Here is a 6,147-nt window from a genome sequence, read left to right as displayed (position 1 = left end):
TTGAATAAACTATGGACTTATATTAATGTATTAATCTTAGTCATTCATTGTAAGAAATATACCATACTAATGTACTGTGGGTAGGGTATATGGGAACTCTCTGTACTACCCACTCAATTTTTCTGTAAATGTACAACTACTCTAAAAAGAATGTCTATTACTAAAAAATGAATGAGTTATAGCAACATTAATATGAATCAATTTCTTAAATAAGCAAAAGATATACTGAAGTACAGGCAACAAGACTGTACATTAAGTTCAAGAACAAGCAAACAAAAGTGTTTAGGATAAAAAAAACATGGTAAAACTAAAAATAGAACAGTATTATTTTACAGGTGAACAAAATGAGCTCACCATTTGCACAAGGTTCACAATATCCAAGATCAGCCCAACCGGTCGTGACTCAGTGGTTGAGAGTCAACCTATGAACCAGGAGGTCATGGTTCAATTCCCGGTCAGGGCACATGCCTGGGTTGCGGGCTCGATCCCCAGTGTGGGGTGTGCAGGAGGCAAATCTCTCTCATCACTGATGTTTCTCTCTCCCCCTCTCCCTTCCTCTCTGAATCAATAAAAATACATATTTAAAAAAAAAAAAGAATCCAGGGTCAGAAAATAAAGTCTAAAAACAAAATTCAGAATAATGGTTGCCTCTGGCAGGGTAGGGGCAGAGGAGGGTGGGAAGAGAGGAAATAGGATGTGATCAGGTTTGAGCACACAGCAGGTTTCTGGGATTGTGGAAACATTCTATTTCTTGTCATGGTGGAGTGTATAGGTGCATTTTATGTGACTTTTCAAACACTACATATGTTCTCATATACTTTCATAGGTATGCTATATTTCACAAATTTTACATTTTTAAAAAATATATATTTTGCCCTGACCGGTTTGGCTCAGTGGATAGAGCATCGGCCTGCGGACTGAAAGGTCCCAGGTTCGATTCCGGCTAAGGGCATGTACCTTGCTTGCGGGCACATCCCCAGGAGGAGGTGTGCAAGAGGCAGCTGATCAATGTTTCTCTCTCATCGATGTTTCTAACTCTCTATCCTTCTCTCTTCCTCTCTGTAAAAAATCAATAAAATATATTTTAAAAATATATATATATATATATTTCTTTATTGATTTCAGAGAGAAAGGGAGAAGGGGAGAGAGAGAAACATCAATGATGAGAATCATTGATTGGCTGCCTCCAGCAGGTCCCCTACTGGGGATTGAGCCCGCAACCCAGGCATGTGCCCTTGGCCAGATTCGAACCTGGGACCCTTCAGTCCACAGGCTGACCTCTATCCACTGAGCCAAACCAGCTAGGGCTTTACATTTTTATTAAAAAATAAAAGAACTACTTCTCTGGCCTCGAAATAAGCTTCATGTGGGCCCTGGTACACTGGAGAATTGTGTAGGAAAGCCACCCTCCTGGATCTCCTCAGGGGTCTCGACACGACCTTGACCTCCAAGGTGGCTCCCGCTGGCCTTCCCTTAGCTGATGGAAGATACCCGCCTGGTCAACACATGGATGACTTGAGTATATGCCCAACAGTCCAGAAAAAGCTCCAGGTGGGGACAGTGCATAAGGGTCATCTCTGTCCCTTCCTATCACACAGTCAGGCTCAGCCTGAGCCTGTGGGGGCTTTGGGAGTCAGTCAGCTTAGCTTGTTTCAGCCCATCCAGGATGGGGATTTAGTCTGGGCACCACCAAAGTTGGAGGGCAGAGGCCTCTCTCAGGACAGATCCCTGACTGCTGCCATTCCCACTCAGTTTCTGGACAAAATCCTCACTGCCCCAAGGGACTGATAAGGGAGATGTGTGACAGGCCAAGTGGAAAGAAGTCATGGGTGAAAGATGATCCAAAAATTAATAATTTTCCTGGCACTAAGAGGGCCTCAGGGCAAATTTGTTGATCCGGCACCAAAGGGGGCCCAGCCCATGGGCCAGAAAGCAAGGCTCATGACTCCAAAGGGACAAGATGTAGACCTGGGAGGGCCACTCCCCTCCTATACCCCCCAACACCACCACTTGAGTGCTAACATCCCTCCCACAAAGCCCCCATACCCGACAACAGGGAAAGGGGACCCGGCTGTCTGAGTACTTTTCCAAAGGAACATGGAGGCACAGACAGGCTAAGGGAGCTGCCCACAACCACACAGGCAGCGACAAACCATGGACCTGAGGCTTCCATCTGGTGGTGGAGAGAGGCCATCCCTCTGAGAGGCTCAGTCCTCCTGCTGGGAAAGTGCGAGTTCTCCTGAAGAATGGAAACTCAGAGAGGATACAAGCAGCCAGCATTCCCCCTCCCCTGAAGCAGGCAAGATCCCACCTCAGTCCAGAAAACACTCCCCAACCCAGAGACAAGGGCCCTCCTATGGGGGAAGGGACCCCAAATTCCAAAGGCCCAAGAAAGTGAAGGCAGAGTCCACAAGCTCACAGCTCCAGCAAGAGGACGTGAAGTGGGAGTTTCAGTCCCACTTCACTGGGGTAGCCGGTGGAGGCCACAGGGCAGCCTGGGCTTACAGATTTACTGCAGAGAAAGGACTGGCCAGCTCCCTTGGAAGTTCCAAAAAAGATCATTATACCCTTTCACTCAGAAATCCTCCTCCTGGGAATTTACCCAAAGAAGGAAAGGGCTGTGAGCACAAGTCACCAGAGGGTTATTTATAAAGTGACAAACACCGGGAGATTTAAATGGCCAGTGAGAGCTGTGTCCTGATGGTGCTGCCCTTGCCACACAGTTTGGCAGCCTTTAAAACCACAAGCCTGTGTGCTGGATTTGAAGAGCACAGACGTGTGCTTAAGTCGGCTATTTCCCCTTTAACAGCCTAATAAAATTGTGTAGAGGTCAGTTAAGAACATACTGAAGCTCCAGTGGAAAAAAATCCCAGACAGACAAAAACAGCCAACATATCGGAAACTCAAGTTTGCTCATCTATTAAATGGGTCTAATTCCACCCATGTTTCAGGGTGTGAGGCTAAGGATGTGATAACATAGGCAAAGGGCTTGCCTCGTTGCCTGACCCAGATAATCAAAATGATCGAGTATTTATCACATGTAAGACTGGGGGGAAACAAGAATGCTGGTGACACCAGCATTGGCAAGGCTGTGGGAAATAGGCACTCCCATCATTTTTGGGGAGCAATCTCACAGAAACCTCAAAGCACATGCTCTGATACCCAGAAATTTCACTATAAGGAATTGACCTCTGCATGTCTTTGGAATATTATGCAAACATGTTTGTGACAGTGCAAACTACTGACCAAATAAACAAAACAAAACAAATGCCCACCAAAGCAGACGGGTTACAGAAACTGTGCCATCCACAGAATGAGATTCGGTGAAATTGTCAGAACAAACAAGGAAGAGCACATTGACACCGCTGTGTGTACAGCATGACCACTTTGGTATACTTTATATATACACAGCGTTAGTTAAAAGCTCAATACCATTTTTCTAAAGATAGTACAGAAACTTATTTTGCAGAGACAGGGATTCAGTAGAGATTGGGAAGTAGATATATTTTAAATGTTATACCTCTCTCTGAAATTTTTAAACCATGTGTTCATTTTGCTAAGAGAAAAAACAGAGGGACAAAATGGCATCACTCATGCTAAAACCCTATGACACTAAACCTAGATTCAATACCTGATCTAACTGCTTTTAACCTCTCCTAGAATCAAAATCTTCTTTTAAAATATATTTTTATTTCAGAGGAAGGGAGAGAAACATCATTGAGGAGAATCATTGATCAGCTGCCTCCTGCAGCCCCCACCCCCCACTGGGGGGCATGTGCCTCAACCGGAAATTGAACTGTGACCTCCTGGTTCATAAGTCCACACTCAATCACTTTACCACACCGGCCTGGGCCCAGAATCATACTCTTAACCAGTCTGGAATTTTCTGGTTAAGCACCAGTAATCTGTCACATGGGCCCTAAACAGCAATCTGCATGATAAAACTCTCACCTTCTCTTCCCCCATAGAAAGATGTCCCAGCCCCCAAAATAATCCTTCCTTTTCTTTTGTCAGTAGTCCCTTTACTCCTTCTGCCTATAAAAACCTTCTATTTTGCACAGCCCTTCTGAGTGCCCTTCTGGATGAGATGCTGCCCGATTCATGAATTGCTTTAATAAAGCCTATTAGATCTTTAAATTCACTCAGTTGAATTTTGTTTTTCAACAATTTATATTATATAACAAATACTTGTGTTAACAGGGCTATTTGGATGGCAGAATTACAGGCCATTTCTTTACTGTCTTAACGTTTTTAAAATATATATAACAAAATTCACCATCTTAACCATTTTTAAGTGCAGTTCAGTGGCATTACATATTCACATTGTTGTGTCATCACCATCACCCATCTCCAGAAGTTTTCAACATTCCAAATGGAAACTCTGCCCCATAAACACTAACTCCCCATTTATTTCCCCTCCCTCCAGCCCCTTCTGCATGTCTATGAATTTGATTCCTCCAGGGATCTCATATACAAGTGGAATCATACAATATTTGCCCTTCTGTAACAGGCTTATTTCACTTAGCATGATGTTAATTTTCATCCCTGCTGTAGCATGACAGGATTTCCTTCCTTTTGAAGACTAAATCACATTCCATTGTATGGATGTTGCAGCTTGTTTACCCATTCATTCATCCAACAATGGGCCCTTGGGTTGCTTCCATCCTTGGCTATTATGAATGCTGCTGCCACGAACATGGGTGTGCAGATATCTGTTCAAGACCCTGCTTCAATTCCTTTGGGTATTGCTAGATCATATGGCAATTGTTCAAAATTTTTAAGAACTGCCAGACTGTTTTCCACAGTGGCTGTATCATTTACAATACCACCAGCAATGCACGAGGGTACTCTAATTTAAAACTGTTTTCTTTTAATGGCTGCTAAGGAGACTGACTTGAGGGCTTTAGGCTTATTCCCAGTGTTGATGCTACTGTGTGATTTCTGAAATACATGACAAGTTCTGTGCTGGCAACAAGTGAAATCTTCCACAGCAGTCTGGGAAAACACCACACACGTTGGTCGCAACTAGTGGCAGCCCAGGTGCAGCAGGGCCAGGTCAGAAGACAGAAGCCTACCCTTCGTGCCCCTCCTGCTGCCCTGGGTAGGGAGGCTCCTGAAGAAAGTGGAAAATCTTACTAGGGCACTTACCTCTACAGGCCCTCTCATGCCAGGTATACCTGGCGGGCCTGATGTGACCACTGCCCCCAAAGGCCAAGGTGAAGATTTGTTGAGTCAGGCTTCACTGCCTGTTAGCAGAGAATTCGGTCCTGGGCAGCAGGTCCTGTCAGCAGAGAATTCTGCAGCTTTGGAGCTGGCCAAGCTGGCCTGGGTATGGGCCCGAGACTGATCATGGGAGTTGTTCCCACCCACAGGGAGCTGCAGTGAGGCCTCCAGGAGCCCTTTGAAGTCAGGCTTGCAGCTTCTCAGACCCTCCAACCCACTCTCTTAGGTTTCTTAATATTTGGACCAGGAAATACCTGTATTAAAAAGGAAGTCAGGGTAGGAGTGATAAAAGATGCAGACTCCTGAGCCCAGGCCCTGGATTTGGATTAAGATTTGGTACTGGGCCTGGAAATCTGCATCACTGAAAAGCATGATCAAGTTTAGAAAGTGGATTTGGGAAATAGTTAGCCTCATCCTCTGAGGAAGAATTCAAAGGCAGGGCTGTGGCCCCCAACCTAAGGCTGGCAAGGAAAGCTCCCGACATCAGCCCTGTAGGGACCATGTCTGCTAGGTCTTTGGCACACTGAATGGGTTCAGAATTAGAGTATGAAAGACCAAGCTGGAGGGCAGGGAGCACTCTTCTTTAGGTCCCTGCCTCCCTGCACAGCTGAAGGACCGCAGAGAGAAAAGGACAAGGCTTCAGCCCAGTCTCCAATTCCCCCAGGGAAGAATCAGCAATCTGGTATTTACCCTGATGATGGTGATGACATTCACAACAGGCACCATGCTGAACTCCATACTTTTTATTCAGTCCTCAGACCCCAAGCAGATGTGGGAGCCCAGGCCATGGAAGCTAACTACCCAGCCTGACCCACAACGATGACAGTGGGAGAGCTGGGACTTTTAGACCCAGTCAGTCTGATTCCACACCTGTGCTACAAACAATAGGGGGGAAGGGAGGAGAATGATAGGAATCAGTTAAAA

This window comes from Myotis yumanensis, unplaced genomic scaffold, assembly GCF_028538775.1.
Source record: "Myotis yumanensis isolate MYYU_CA2020_CCGP unplaced genomic scaffold, mMyoYum1.0.hap1 SCAF_19, whole genome shotgun sequence".
In the NCBI taxonomy this organism is placed as follows: Eukaryota; Metazoa; Chordata; class Mammalia; order Chiroptera; family Vespertilionidae; genus Myotis; species Myotis yumanensis.
This window is presented reverse-complemented; position numbering follows the sequence as displayed.